The sequence below is a fragment of the Cynocephalus volans genome, chromosome 12 (genome assembly GCF_027409185.1).
Source record: "Cynocephalus volans isolate mCynVol1 chromosome 12, mCynVol1.pri, whole genome shotgun sequence".
Taxonomy (NCBI): Eukaryota; Metazoa; Chordata; class Mammalia; order Dermoptera; family Cynocephalidae; genus Cynocephalus; species Cynocephalus volans.
The window spans coordinates 101,250,923-101,267,588 of NC_084471.1; the positions used below are offsets into that span (position 1 = coordinate 101,250,923).

Consider the following 16,666-nt stretch of genomic DNA (forward strand, 5'->3'; position numbering starts at 1 on the left):
AAGGTCAAGGGTTCAGATCCCCATACTGTCCAGCTGCCAAAAAATGATAATAATAATAATGATATGGCAATGAACACTTATGTAGTGCTTTTGATTTTTAAGTACTTTAAAGTATATTTGTTTTATTTGAACAGAACTCTGCAAGGCAGAACTTTTTCATCTCCATTTCATGTAAATAAATTGGGGTTAGAGAGGTGATGTCACACTTTCTACTTAGTGTGAGGAAATTTTTTCTTTCTTTTTCTTTTTTTTTTTTTTTTTGTTAAACATCTCTATTTGCTTTATTGCAGTTCTAGAATCAGGCAACACGTTATGCCATAAAATAAATAAGTGTCTCAATAAGCCCAGCAGAGAAAGTTGGTTTTATAGACAGAAAATGCTGAAGAAAGCAGAAACAAAAACTGAAAAGCAGATTGGTCATTTCAAAGTTACCTTTCCTTAAAAGGGAGGGACAGGGAGACAGAATGACAGAAAAATAACTGATTATTTAACATCAGGTTTTCAGGCTATCCTTTTTGCGTAAGGATTAAAGCAGAGGAAACTTGTATTGAAGATTTAAACTGGCCTGTTTGGGAAATTGTCTGTTCTCTCTCTCTCCTGATCTCTTGGAAGTTAGACCACAACTTAGTTTATGTTTGGTGAGCTGAAACTTAGGGGTGACCTCATTTTGATTTTTAGTCTGGTCTTTTGCAGGAACTTAGTTCAAAACAGTGGCCTCCTACAACTTTTATTTAACAATTCCCACCTTTTGGCTGAGAGCGTGACCAAGATAAAGGACACGAGTGCTGTTCTCGGTTACCGTCATTCTGAGTTCCTGGTCTCAGCATGCGATTCCTAGGTTAAGATATCCTCATTATCATGAATTTCTTTGAGTTTTGTTATTTCAGCTCCTAAGACTATTTGACGAGAGACCATTTGTTTGATGGATGGTTGCACACAAATATTTAAAACTTTTGAGAGAACACAGAGCACCAGGGAGGCTGGTATTATGGCCACCGGGAGTATACTCCTTAGCCAGGGTTCCCATGAGCTGAACTAATTAAAACTTAATAGGCAGATGAGGAGTCTGCTCATATTAACCAAGTAGCCTGTTTATTAATATTTTTGTAACTGAGTCTCTACATACCTGATGCATTTATCCATGTGCAACAAGAAGTGTTAGCATCTGCACAGATTCCTCGCTGTTCAGTTAGCAGATAATCTAGCATCCCACAGGTAGGTTAAAGCAAGGAGTGACAGTTTGCAAGTTACCGACAGAAGCTACTGGTTTTGAAATTTTAACTATAGTGTCATCCTGCCAAGTGAATGAGGAAGGCATTAGTAAGGAAAAATTGAGAGGAGTGAGAGTCTCATTTTGTTAGAAGATCTTGTTCCAACAATCTTGGGAAAAGCTGTCCCCAGCATGAAGTTGGCAACTTCTCAGCCTGGATTGCAGTTTGAATGTTTCTGGTATGGCATCAGGCATTTTTGGTAAGTTCTGTGTGGCTCACATATCAAGCATAAAACTTTTCCCTTGAAATCTACATTAAGTTGTCCAGCTTTGGTTTATAAGTCTTTAGGAAGAGAACAGTTCTTGTTTTTGTTAGAGAGGTGTAGCCAGATATTAGAGAAAACTAGAGAAATTCAGACTCTAGTCCAGTGAATAGTTTCCAAATTCTGGAGTGATCAGGTAGTGGAAAAAGCAGTGTTTCAATTTCTTTTTACAAAAGTATGCTTTACCAAATAGTAAGAGATCAACAAACATTGTTGACCATAAAAGAAGTATCCCACTTGCCAACTACTTTAACTCTGGACAAGAACATTCATACTCTCCATAGAGAAAAATATAATGATTTGGGATGTTATGTCAACCACTTGGCTCCATTCATATTTTTTTTCTTCTATTTTTCTTTTTTTCCCTGGGATTCTCATAGCATCATTCAGTGTAGTTTAGAGATCACTGACCTACAGCTAGATTTTATAGCTTATGTCAACTTGGGCAGGTTGGCCTTTCTGGGCCTCAGTTTTCTCTCTTGTAAAATGAAAAGGTTAGACAAGCTTAGCCCCAGGTCCTTGTTGAGCTTCATATTTTATGATTCTCTAGCCCTTGCACGCAAACCCTCAACGCATCCAAACTCCTGCCTCCTTCAGCAGTTGCCCACAGTGGGACTCTGGTGGACAGACATCTGGTTCTGTCTAAATGTTTCTCAGTGCTGAGGACCTGCCACTAGGCAGCTAATTATCAGAGAAAATCTCTTTTTATGTATAAGAATTATGATGGCCATTATGCAGAACATTCCAGGTGAACAACACTGCTTTTTAAGGTTGATCCTTTCCTTCCCATGAACAGCTGCTGCTTTCCTGTTTGTTTTGTTCTTTGTCCTGAGAGCTTGCCTCAACTTTCTATCTGGTGGGGGCATGCAATGTAGAGGGCCCATGTGTGCCGGCAGCCAACCAAAAGGTTCAGAGCCCCAAGAATATGGCCGATCAAAATCATGGATTGTATGTTTTTGGCTAGACAGATTGTTGGCAGCTCTCAAGGTATTACCCAAGTTTCTTTTGGCTATTGTTGAGAGTGTCTTGAAAGATTAAAGGCCTTTAAAAATAAGGACAACTGAATTAGGCCCAGAAGCTTCTAAAAAGATTTCAAATTTTTTTATTGACTCCCAAAGGCTGTTCACAGAAAATCAAACAAAAAGCTTAACCTACTAATTGATGAGATTCTACTCCAAAGGCAAAAAGAAAGCTAAATGAAATATTTATAAAAGTTACTTTTGATGGCTGATTAGGAATATAGCCCAACCAATACCTCAATTTTAGCCCAGGGAGACCTTTGTTGGACTTCTGGCTCATAGAACTGTAAAATAATAAATTTGTATTGTTTAAATCACCAAGTTTGTGGTAATTTGTTACATCAGCAATAGAAAAATAATACACAGTGTAAAAAGAAACAGCATATACATGGAAGTTTATGATCAACCTTCTGTAGGACACATGAACCTGGAGTAAATGTGAGGTTCTACTAAGAGTAATATTCCAAATTCCCATGTCTCTGTCTTTAGTTGGTTGTAGAATCTCTGGTTTTGCTTCTAGTACAGTAGCCACTAACCACATGTGGCTATTTAACATTTTAATTCATTAACATTAATATTTTATCTATTTAATTTTGGTGGCTGGCTGGTATGGATATCTTAACACTTGTTCTTGGTGTTATGACACTGCGTTCTATCCAACTGAGCTAACTGGATAGTCGTCTCTGGTTTTCCTTAAAAGACCCTTTTCCCACCTGTCCCTGGTAGTTCTAAGGTAGTAGGGGACCTCATAAATTGTCACCAACCTAAACCCTGGCTACCACATAGAAGCCACCGTTTTCCTTCCCTGGCTTAAATTCCCTCTGGTGATGTCTACTGTTCTCTCAGTGTCCGGGAAACCCAGTTTAAGTGCCAGGCATTGTTGCAGTGACTCTGCTGCTGATTGTATTTAAAGCTTGCATCAAAGTTGCCCTGATCCTCTGTGCCAATGCAAGCCTTTCAGGTAAGCCGCAGGATCCTGTGGAGCTGCCTTCCACTGATAGCCACTGCTTGCCCTCTTGTGGTGAAGTTGGGCTGTGTTTTCAGATAAAATTGGAAGAATCCTTCTGCTTTGCTTTTGTTTTAAATTCCTTTGAAACAGTTCCAGAGCAATGCTACCTCGTGTACCCGAAGCTTAATACAGTTTTTGTTGTTGTTTTTTGTTGGGTTTTTGTGTGTGTGTGTATATATGAAATGCTCTACCAGTTGTCTTTACAGTTCCCTCTCCCTAGGACTCAGTTATAAGTCATGAGAGCTTGGGCAGAGGACGCTGAGAGGCAGATATACTGCTGAACCCCAAGCTGTTCTTGTTAATGGACAATGCTTTCATGCTTGGACTTTCTTTTCCCTTATAATGAATGATTTCCCAGGGATTCTCTCATGCCTCATGTAAACAGATTCCAGGAGAGACCATTCCATCTTACTTCAAGTGGAATTCCCTGATTATGACTGCAGGATCATACAAGAGAGAATACACTAAATAACACGTGAATGGATGGCTGCAATAGGAGTTTAGAGGAGAGCAGGATCTAGTAAAGATTCATGTAAACTGCAGAATGAGGAGATGTCCAATGCATATTTCAGTGTGACTTCCTGCTGTTCAGTACTCACCATGGACAGAGTAGATAATGGACACTCAAATGCTTATTGCATTAATAGTGAGGCAGAAATAACCATTTGGCAGGAATGCTGGGACTGAAGCTTTGCTGAAAATGAGCCAGAGGTCCATATATTTGAGATGGAGGTAATAATTGAAATTGTAAGGAGATAGAGATAAAATAGAAATAATGAATATTCTAACCATCTTATAAGTATAATGTGTGGGATATTATACCACATATATATATTTCCTGTTTATATCTGCTGTTTAACAAAGACTCTTTATCTAGGATGTACTTAGGTGTTTCTGTATCTGAGCATTACTATTCCAGTATTTTCTCTATCTCAAAAAATTTTAAAAACTTATAACATTTGAATTGCTCAATAAAATTGGAGGGTAAATATTTGGTTCCCTCTCTTTGTTACATATATTCACATATATATATAATATATGTATGTATATAAAATCCCAGAGGTTATAACTTCTATCACTGTAATGGTTCCTTCATGATAACTGGATTTCTAAACAAAATTCTGTGCATCAGAATGGGTATCTAGCAATACACAGCAGGAATTAAAAAAAGGAATCAACCAGTCTCTACCCTCAAGGAGATTAGAGCGCTTGGGGAGATGGAGTAGGAGATTACATGATATGAGGTTCAGATCAGTTAATTTGGCATTTATAGATCAGTTATGACATAAAGGATAGAAACAACGATTGACTGATGAGACTTCTTTTTTTTTTAAATTGAGGTAAAATTTTCAGAACATAAAATTAACTGGCAACAATTTAAAAATGTACAGTTCAGTGGCATTCAGAACAATTCATCCTGTTTTAAAAGTACTCTGAAGGAAATAAAAATTTAAATAGAGAAAACTTTAGAGAGCTGAAAGTGCCTCGATCTCTAAACACCCCACCTCACATTGTACCCAAGCTCCAATGGATGCCAGTTTCTGTTTGGTGTGCTATCATTGCTGAACAAAGAGGTCACCTATTCACGTGATCTATGACATTTCTTTTGTAGAACTTGCATTAGGTGTTAATATCTGATTTGGAAGTATTTCAGCTATGAATTTTCTCCGGTGTTTCCTATGATTGTAAATTCCGTGTGGGCAGGTAACATAACTGCCTTGTTCTTTACTATTTTCCCAGAGGGGGACTCAGAATGTAATGGATTAAATAAATATACACATATGCAAAGTAACTGACTGATTACCTACTCCTGTGAGGGACTGATTACCTACTCTTCAGATTTTTTTTTCTTTTCTTTTTTTTTAACAGCTTGTTGGTAGAGGGATCCAAACCCTTGACCTTGGTGTTAGGGGACTGAGCTCTAGCCAACTGACCCAACCGGCGAGCCCCTTCCTCCGGAGATTTGTACTTCCATTTATTCCCTACAGGTTCCCCCACGTCACAGCAGTGGTCAACACTATCTCGCAACACCCAGCAAAGGGGTGGAGGAAGTCCCCGCAGTGGACTGATGCAGCGAGCTGTCTAGCGCTGCCCATGTTGAGCACCTGTGAAGGCAGCTGCTACGGGATCGGACGTGAGGGGGCGCTGCTGCCCTTGACCACCACGCCGTTTTCACCAGGACTGGAGTCTCCACGATCCGTGACCACTTGGCCATCACCAGAGCTGGCAGTGAGTATGCAGGGCGGCACCAAGTCAGCCTTCACAGTTCCAGCAGAGCTTTCCTGCTGGCCGGAGTGTGGCGGGTCCCGGAAACCTCAGTGCCCTCAGCCGTCCCCTGTGGGGAGCCCGCCCAGACGGCATCTTTGCTGCAGCCACGCCCCGCCGTGCAAGGAGGAACTGCAGAGCGTTTCCCTGAGGCTGGCACACCTCGCCCGGCCCTGGCCGCTCGTTTTCACCCCAGACCGGGCCAGTTCCATCCGAAACCGGAGTGGCCGGAGCAGGGACGAGGTAGCGGACGGGAGTTGGGGGGCACGAAGGGTGGGAGGGGACAGCAGCGATGCAGCTGGGGGTGGGGGGTGGGGGGACTTGGAAGTTGGGGAAGAAAAAAGGCGGGAGGCTGGTTATTTCTGTGAACCCACAGTTCTCACGCGGTGAGTTAACCTGTACTTCTTTGGAACGAGCATCCTGTAGGTTTCAGCTTCTGTGTTTTTATGATAAAAGACTGCCCCTGCCCCAGCAGTTTTGGCAAAGAGCAGCAGGAAGAGAACCCGATGGAGAGGGGCCTCTGTTTATTCCTGGGGGGGAGCAACTGGGAAAGGGGAGACAGGAAGAGGGTAGGGGGTTACTTGTCAGCGCAGGGCACCGTCACTCAGATGGGTGCCTTGGGCTCAGTGCGCTCAGCGGCAGCATCGTCATCTGTAAAGCATAAACCTTACCGTCATTACCTTGCACGGTATGTGTCAATTTAAGCGAGAAAATATCTGTCACCGTGCTTAAAAGCTGTGCAGTGTGATTGATATGATCTCCCTTGTTGACCGAATCTCTGTCTTTTTTTTTTCTTAATCTGTCTTCTTTTTCTCTCTTTCCTTTTTCATTATCAATCCCTGAACCTCATCCCCATTTTTCCTCTGCTCTTTTTCTTTCACTTCTGTGATTGTTACTTCCTTCTGTAATTAATTCTCTCCTCATCTGAGTTTCTCACACGTATGAGACCAAGATTTCTTGCCACTACTTCGTGAGAGCCACCAGTAGGCATGGAAATAAAGGAGTGTGATGTGTAATGCGCAGCACCCCTAAGCGGAAATGCACCTGCTAACAGAACTGTGTGCTGTCCCCCTGGCTGACCCTCTTTAGCACACTGGAATCTGCAGCCATAGCTATCTAGAGATTATCTGCGTCTTTTAACGAAACATCATGAAGTGTTTGTTTTAATGAAAATCATATACTTTTTCTTCAGTGCCTCCATTACTGTTGGAGTTTTCCAGCACTGCTGTAACACAATACTTCAAATTGGGTGGTTTAAATAACCAAAATTATTGTCTCACAGTTCAGGAGGCTAGAAGTCCAAAATTAAGGTATGAGTAGAATTGGTTCTTTCCAGGGCTATGAGGGAAGGATTATTCCAGGCCTTTTTCTTTGGCTTGCAGATGGCTGTCTTCATGCTCATGTGGTGTTCTCCCTGTGCATGTGTCTGCCTCGGAATTTCCCCTTATGATAAGGACAGATTAGATTAGATTAGATTAGATTAGGGTCCACCCTAATTACCTCATTTTATCTTAATTATCTCTATAAATAAGGTCATATTGTGAGGTTCTGGGGGTTAGGACTTCAACCTACAAAAGCGGGGGAGGCACAAGTCAACACAGAACAATGACTGGGTCTTTAATTATGCACATGCTCCAAGTTAGTTGAGCGTCACATCTTTTTCAGTTATGTTCTGCAGGAATTTTATTTTCCACCTTTTTGAACCTCTCCCAATCAGTCCCACAATCACGTGCTCCAAACTTTTACTGGGAGTTATGTGATTCTGCGGCTCTGTTTGTTTTAACCCGTGTGTAAGTTTCTTGTTACCATTGTAACAATTTACTGCAAACTTGATGCCTTAAAAAAACACGAAAATGTTTAATCATCCAGTTCTGGAGGTCAGAAGTCTAAAAGGGGTAGGCTGGTCTGCATTCCTTCTAGAGGCTCTGAGAAAGAATCCGTTTCCTTGCCTTGTCCAGTTTCTAGAGGCTGCCACATTCCTGGGCTCATGGCCCCTTGCTCTATCTCCAAAGCCAGGAATGGCTGGTCCAGTGTTTCTCACATCCTGTCATGCTGACACTGACACTTTTGTCTTCCTCTTCCACATTTAAAGATCTTCGTGATTACATTGGACTCACTGGGTAATCCAGGATAATCTCCTTATCTTAGGGTCAGTTATCAATTCTATCTTCAACATTAACGTTGCTATTCCCCTTTGCTATTTTAACACTCGTAACAACTAATGTATTCACAGGTTCCAGAGGTGAGGACATAGACATCTTTAGGGGACCATTATTCTGCCTGCCACATCTCAGCTTTCTCTGACTGAGTGTTCTTTCTTTCTTTTTTAAAAAATTTAATTGGCAAATAAAAGTTGTATATCTTTATCACACACAACATGTGATGGTGAAATGTGTACACTGTGAAATGACTAAATTGAGCTGATTAACATATGCATCACCTCACATACTTATCATGGTTTTGTGGTGAGAACACAGCATCTACTCAGCAGTTTTCAAGAATACAATACATGGTTATTAACTATAGTAACCATGTGGTACAATAAGTCTCTTGAACTTATTCTTCCTATATAACCGAAACTTTCACCAACGTCTCCCCAACCCCCCACCCTTCTCCCCAGCCCCTGCCAACCATCATTCTACTCTCTGCTTCTATGAGATCAATGATTTTAGATTCCACATATGAGAGTTCTTCAAAAGTTCATGGAAAGTACATATTTTTTAATTCTATTTTTCCATGAACTTTTCAAAGCTCCTTTGTTTAAGTGAGATCATGTGGTATATGTCTTTGTGTGTTTGGCTTATTTCACTTAATATAATATCCTCTAGGTTCATCCATATTGTCACAAATGATAGGATTTCCTTCTTTTTTAAAGGCTAGATGGTATGCCATTGTGTACATATATGACATTTTCTTTGTCCATTCATCCACTGATAAACACTTAGGTTGATTCTATATCTTGGCAGTTGTGAATAATGTTGAAATAAATATGGGAATGCAGGTATCTCTTCAACATAGTGATTTCATTTCCTTTGGATATATACTCAATACAGTAGGGCCCCCTTATCTGTGGGGAATATGTTTCAAGAGATACCCAAAACTGTGGATAGTACCAAACTATATATGTATATACACACACTATGTTTTTTTCTATATACACATGTCAGTGATAAAGTTTAATTTATAAAGTGGGCAAAACAAGAGCTTAACAACAATAGGTAATAATCAAATGGAAGAACTGTAATAAAAGTTATGCACTGTGTCTGTATCTTTTGCAGTTTTAGGTATGGCAGCAAAAGTAGCACACATTCCTTTTTTCTTCATAATTCCACAGATAGAAGATTTTTTCTTACTGTAGATTTTAGCAACCTCAGAATACAATATTTTCTCTTCCCTTATTAGGTTGAGAACTTTCACCTTTTCACTTGAAGGAAACACTTTATGACTTCTCTTTGGCATATCCAAATTGCCAGCATCACTACTCTTGCACTTTGAGGCTATTGTTAAGTAAAATAAGGGTTCCTTGAACACAAGCTCTGTGAGACTGGGACAGTTGATCTCATAACTGAGACAGCTACCAAGTGACTAACAGGCGGGGAGCGTCTGTAAAGTGGATACCTGGACAAAGGGAGGATTCAAATCCTAGGCAGGTGGAGCTGGATGGCACAAGATTTCATCACACTATTCAGAATGGCGCACCATTTAACACTTAGGAATCATTTATTTCTGGAATTGTCCCTTCTCTCCACATCCTCACCAACACTTGTTATCTTTCATCTTTAAAGAGTAGAGATGTTGAACATTTCTTCACATACCTGTTGACTATTTGTATGGCATCTTCTGAGAAACGTCTATTTAGGTCCTTTGTCCATTTCTTATCAGGGTATTTCTTTTCTTGCTGTTGAGTTGTTTGAGTTCCTTATGTATTTTGGATATTAATGTCCATCAGATGTATGGTTTGCAAATATTTTTCCTGTTTCATAGGTTGTCTCTTCCTTCTGTTGATTGTTTCCTTGGTTGTGCAGAAACTTTTAAATTTGATAGAATACCATTTGCCTATTTTTGCTTTGGCTGCCCGTGCTTTGGGGTTTACATACAAAAATATCGTTACGCAGACCAATGTCATGGAGATTTTCCCCTGTTTTTTTCCTAGTACTTTTACAGTTTCGAGTCTTTAATTTAAGCCTCTAATCTGTTTTGAGTTGATTTTTGTGCATGGTTTTCTTTATTGGATTTGTTATCCTATTTTTACTTTCAGGGTTCAGTGTTTTGCCTGCTATGTACAACAAAGAACTGTAAATCCTTTTTATGGAGAAAATCAGCATCAAGCTTAGAGATAGAACTAAAAATCTGTTTCAGCAGAAACCTGGGTACCATGGTATTTCCTGTATAACTATTAAAAACTACTTCCATCCTCTCTTGTCCTTTTAGGATTACAGTTTAATTGTTTATGCCCAATTAGTTTCTATAGGTTGTTTTTCTATAAAAACTTCTTGCAGATCCAATGCTATTTTCATAGGTGGATTTAGCTATTTATTCAACAGGCATATGAACCTGATATGTGCCAGACACTGTTCCGTGTGCTAAGGATACAGCAGTGAAGGAAATAGCCAAAGTCCCTAAATTCTTGTTCTCGTGAAGGTTTCATGCTTTTCCTTCTAAGTTAGTCACTTCATTTTTGTCCTCCCCAACAGCCTAGGTTTAGGTGATCTCCCGTTCCCCAACATGCTTTCTGAATTTAGATGTGGCTACTGCTCTCTGCCTGCTTCTGGGCTGTGCTAATGAGAGGCCTAAAGAAGCTGACTGTGCCCTCAAAGAAATTACTACCTGTTTGGGAAGAAACATAATAACCATCGAACTGGTTAAATACTGAATAAGTAGGCTGGGTATTAAATATCAGTATCTCATGGCTTGGGCACAGTTTCTAATTGGGAAAAGTGAAAGAAGAAGGGAATTAATTCGCACAACGGTAAAAGCAGCTAATTACAAAGACATCAGTGTAGAGTGGATAGAGTCCTGTCCTGCGTCCAGGAACCTGAAATCTCTTTTACCTTCTGGCACTCTCTTTGTGAGCAAAGAACAAGCAAAGAACACTTACCTCAGCAGTACTTATTTTATTATTATTATTATTAATTATTATTATTATTATCATCATCATTGTTGTTATTATTATTATTATTATTATTTTCCCTTTAGAAAATGAAAGGTAGAGGTAGACTGGGAAATCTCTCTGGATTTTTCCAGGTTAAAAAAAAAAGTCTTTATTTTTGAACTTCTCAGCATTTTTCTGAGATTTCTAGCCAGAATAGTAATGAGAAGGTAAGTGAGAGTTTACTTGGGGAGACAGTCATCTCTGGATAAGGAAAGAAACATGGGGAAAGAGGTTCCCATCCACCCCTTGACTTGTAGACTCGTTTCCTGGAGCTGCCCTTACCTTCTCAGCTCGGGCGGCCCTCTCCTGCGGTTCTCCTTCCCTCCCACTGCTGCTGGACTGGGCAGCGGAGCGCCCAGCTGTATCATGTTGTGAGCAACACTTCCTAAAGGGGAGTCTCCAGGGAGCAGAATAAAAGCTCCTGATGCTCACCCTTTCTTTAGCCCCCATCAGTCCAAGTTGTATCTCAGCTTTTAAGCGTTGGCTGCCCCAGAACTCAATCTGTTTTCTCATTCATAATAAGGCTTCTTGGCATAGTGATAGCAAGGCATATCGACAGCTAATTCTTAACAATTGTCATGGTAAAAGCAAATTGAAAATAGCGATTGCATTTTTAGACCTACAATTTCATACTTTTGTGCTTTAAATTACTTGCCAAAATCACGAATGAAAAGGAAGCCTGTTTTAATTTTTCCTTCTACATCTGTTAACATCTTATAGCCATGGTAAATGGCCCCATCTTTATATATTTAAGGTCGTTCTTAAAATTGTCAGGTAACAGAATACATAGAAATCTGGTGTTATTTTTAGAACATTGATCTAAATTAAAATTATTATATGTATATAATTCTAGGCTAAGTTAGAATTTTACAGATACTAAAGTTGTACTAAAGATACTAAAGATATTCTTTAGATACTAATGTTTTAAGAAAAAAACCCCGTACTTTAAAATGTGCAACGTGGCTACAGGAAAATTTCACTAATATACTCATGTGTTCACATTTGAAGTCAGATGCCTTTCTGGAAAAAAAACTTTGAAATAATTATCTTTAGTAATACACTCAGATGTTTTAACCAGAAGTACAGTGTTGTTGACTAAATGTGGGAAGTTGTGTTGGACAACTTCAGGAGACAGCATTATATTATGCTCATACTATGTTACTAACTAAATGGTGAAAACTATTTACCAAAGATGATAATTTGGGGTTTAGAGAAGTTGATCTGAAGCACTTTTTAAAATTTTTTTCCTGACAATAATCAGCCATCAGGACCACTTGTATGTCAAGCCACCAGCCCCTGTTTGTGTCAGAAAAAAAGGGCTTAGAATCAATGTCTCCAAAGTGCCTCCCAAGTCAGATTGGGTTGACTTGGCCTAGACAGGGAGAGCTGGTTGAATCTTACCTAAATGTTCCGTGATGCCTCTTCAGCCTGGGCCGGCTTGGCTTGTGGTTTAAGGAAGGAGAGAGGCTTAGGGAGTGCTGAAAATCTATCTTGACCACCCTGTTTTCCATCAGATTTATAATTGGATTCCACAAGTCCAGCCAGGCTGGTCTGAAACCACATGTCTGCCCTGCCTCCTACCTCAATGGTCTTTCCCTGTCATTCTCAACACCTGACCCCTTTACGGTTCCTTGGGGCTGATATCGTGGTATGAGTCAGAATGAGCTCTGGTAGAGGAAGAAGAAAGGAGCAGAGTATTCATTAGAATATTATTAAAGCCCCAGCAATGAAACACAACTGGGATGTAAATTCTCCAGGCTTTGACCTTGGGAATGTATGGGTTACAGATTTACAGAGGCTAGTCCAGACACATGTACATCCCAAAGTCCTGGCAGGCAGGAGAAACTATGAAAGTGTATGCACATTTTGAATTCCAAGAACCAGGATCTTCCTCCTCATTCTCATCCCTATAAAACTTAACTGAATAAAAAGATAAAAAATATCCAGGCAGCCTTGTGAATTGTGGAAAACTGTAGTGGAAAGAGCACCAGATGGAAATTCAAGACATATAGGGATTGTCTTAGCTAAGTGCTAATTAACTATTGGAAGGTATCGAAACTCTGTGCCTTAGTTTCCCCATCAGAAAATTATGGAGGTTAGGGGTTTTTTTTGTTGTTGTTGCTTTCAAAGGGGCTGTTCTTATTGTATACATTTGGAATTCTATGGCGATTGTGGAGCATGTGCTACATTTCATAGTTTGTTTGTCAGGGAGATTAGAAATTATTATTTTTGTTTCCTTAGCAGGGAGATGTGACTATAGTGCCACAGAAGGTCCTCTGGGGCTGGTTATTACACTAAGTGTATGAATAGAATGGCTTTTTGACACTGAAATTTGAGCCTTCTGTGTTTGCATTGCTTCTTGAAGCCCAAACACCTCCCATAACCCCAAGTGAGCTCAATTTCACTCCTTTTTTTTTCACCTTTCGTTTATTGTATATTTTCTTTTAAAAAAAAAAAAAATTGAAACATAATTGATTATACATATTTCTGGGGTACAGAGTTGAATATCAGTACCTGTGTACAACACATGATGATCAAAACAGGATAATTCCTATATTAATTATTACAAAACATACATTCTGTGACCCTTAACCAATTTATTGCTAACCCCCCTCCCCCTCCCTTTCACACCTCTAGTAACCACAGTTCTATTCTGTTCTCTCCTTTTGAAACTTCAGAGTACTGTTGTGATCCTTCCTCCCTCCCTCTCTCTCTCTCTCTTCTTTCTTTCTCTCTCACTTATGAGTGAGGACATGCAGTATTTTTCTGTGCCTGTCTTATTTCACTTATAATTTTCTCTGAGCTCATCCATGTTGCTGTGAATGGCAGAATTTCATTCTTTTTTTGTGGTTGAGTAGTGTTCCATTGTGTATACCACAATTCCTTATCCAGTCGTCTGTCAATAGACATTTAGGTTAGTTCCATAACTTGGCTATTATAGAGATGTGATAAACATGGAAGTGCAGATGTCCCTTTGACATGATGATTTCCATTCCTTTGGGTATAAATCCAGCAATGAGATTGCTAGATTGTATGGCAGTTCTATCTATGGTTGTTTGAGAAACCTCCATACTGTTTTCCATACTGGCACTAATTTACAGTACTACTAACAGTGCAGGAGGGTTCCCATTTCTCTGCATTCCTTGTCAGCATTTATTATTCTCTCTCTCTCTTTTTTTTTTTTTTGATAATAGCCAGTCTAACTGGGGTGAGATGATATCTTAGTGTGGTTTTGATTTGCATTTCCCTGATGCTTAGTGATATTGAGGATTTTTTCATGTACCTGTTAGCCATTTATATATCTTCCTATGAGAAATGTCTATTCAGTTCCTTTGCCCATTTTAAAATCAAATCATTTGTTTTTTTCCTGTTAAATTGTTTGAGTTCCTTGTGTAGTCTGGATATTAATCCCTTGTCAGAAGTGTAGTTTGCAAATATTTTCTCCCATTTGGTAGGTTGTCTTTTCAATCTGTTGATTCCTTTGCTGTGGAGAAGTTTTTTAGTTTGATATAATTCCATTGGTTTATTTTTTTCTTTTGTTGTCTGTGCTTTTGAGGTCTATTCATAAAGTTTTGCCTAGCCCTACATCCTGATGTGTTTTCCCTATGTTTTCTTCTAGGAATTTTATAGTTTTTGGTCTCCTATTTAAGTCTTTAATCCATTTTGAGTTGATTTTGGTATACACTGAGGGATGCAGGTCAAGTTTCATTCTTCTCCACAGGGATGTCCAGTTTTCCCAGCATCATTTATTGAAGACGTTGTCCTTTCCCCAGTGTATGTTCTTGGTGCCTTTGTTGAAGATGAGCTGGCTATAAGTATGTTTGAATTCTGGGTTATCTATTCTCTTCCGTTTGTCTGTGTGTCTGTTTTTATCCCAGTAACCATGCTGTTTTGGTTACTATACTTTTGTAGTATAATTTGAAGTGAGATAGTGTAATGCCTCCCACTTTATTTTTCTTTGCTCAGGATTGCTTTGGGTATTCAGGGTCTTTGGTTGTTCCATTTGAATATAAGTATTGCTTTTTCTGTTTCTGTGAAGAATGTCATTACTATTTTGATGGGGTTTACGTTAAATCTGTAGGTTGCTTTGGCAGCATGGACATTTCACAACATTAATTCTTCTAATCCATGAGCATTGAATGTCTTTCCATCTTTTTGTGTCCTCTTTAATTTCTTTCAGCAGTGATTTGTAGTTCTTGTTGTAGAGATTTTTACCTCCTTGTTTAAATTGATTCCTAGGTATTTTATGTTTTTGGTAGCTATTGTAAGTGGCCTTGCTTTCTTTATTTCCTTATCTGCTAGTTTGTTATTGAAGTATAAAAATGCTACTGATGTTTGTATATTGATTATTGTATCTGGAAATTTTACTGATATCATTTATCAGCTCTAAGAGTTTCTTTGATGTGTGTGGTGTTTTTAGGTTTTTCTGCTTATAGGATCATGTCATCTGCAAACAGGGATAATCTGACTTCATCTTTTCCAATTTGGATGCTTTTTATTTCTTTCTCTTGCCTGATTGCTGTGGCTAGTATTTCCAATACTATATTAAATAGGAGTGGTGAGAGTGGGCATCCTTGTCTTGTTCCTGTTCTTAAAGGAAAAGTTTTCAGCTTTTCCTCATTCGGGATGATATTGGTAGTGGGTTTGTCATATACAGCTTTTATTGTGTTGAGATACTTTCCTTCTATGCCTAATTTGTTGAGAGTCTGTCAAGAGGAATGTTGAATTTTGTCAAATGCTTTTTGTGTATCTATTGAGATGATCACATGGTTTTTATCCTTGATTTTGTTGATGTGGTTTGTAACATTTATTGATTTGCATATGTTGAACCATCCTTGCATCCCTGGGATGAATCTCACTTGATCATGATGTATAATCTTTTTGATATGCTACTGTATTCTGATTGGTAATATTTTGTTGAGAATTTTTGCATCTATCTTCATCAAGGCTATTGGCATGTAATTTTCTTTTTTTGTTGTATCTTTGCCTGATTTTGGTATCAGGGTGATGCTGGCCTCGTAAAATGAGTTTGGGTGAATGTCCTCTGTTTCATTGTTTTTGAAATAGTCTGAAAAGGATTGGTATTACTTCCTCTTTACAGGTTTGGTAGAGTTCAGCAGTAAGCCACCTGGTCCTGGGATTTTCTTTGTTGGAAGACTCCTAATTACTGCTTCAATCTCATTGCTTGTATGGACCTGTTCAGGTTTCCTATTTCTTCTCGGTTCAGTCTTGGTAGTTTGTATGTGTACAGAAATCTGTTCATTTCCTCTAGATTTTCAAATTTGTTTGACTATAGTTGTTCATAATAGTCTCTAATGATTCTTTGTATTTCTGTACTATTGGTTGTAATGTCTCTTCATTTCTGTTTTTTTAAATTTGGGTCTTCTTTCTTCTTTTAGCTAGTCTATCTGATGGTTTGTCTATTTTGTTATCTTCTCAAAGAGCCAACTTTTTGTTTTTTTGATCTTTGTATCATTCATTTTGGTCTCTGTTTCATGTAGTTTTGCTCTGATCTTAATTATTTATTTCCATCTACTAATTTGGGGATTGGTTTGTTCTTGTTTTTCTAATTCTTTGATGTATAACATTAGGTTGTTTATTTGATGTCTTTCTATTCTTTTGATGTAAGCATTTATTGCAATAAACTTCCCTCTGATTACTGCTTTGGTAATATCCAATAGGTTTTGG

General features: G+C 38.8%; 1 protein-coding gene across 2 annotated transcripts in view; it reads left to right on the plus strand.

Annotated features, from left to right (window-relative positions):
• The window catches only part of STYK1 (serine/threonine/tyrosine kinase 1), a 75,357-nt gene that overhangs the window by 9,784 nt on the left and 48,907 nt on the right, over positions 1 to 16,666 (plus strand). The window contains exon 2 of one of the 2 annotated variants that reach the window (XM_063074817.1): positions 5,550 to 5,790. The gene's annotated coding sequence lies outside the window, so the exon portion shown is untranslated. Of the gene's footprint in view, positions 1 to 5,549; positions 5,791 to 6,026; positions 6,070 to 16,666 lie in introns of those variants that run through there. The other variant, XM_063074818.1, reaches the window with a different exon arrangement.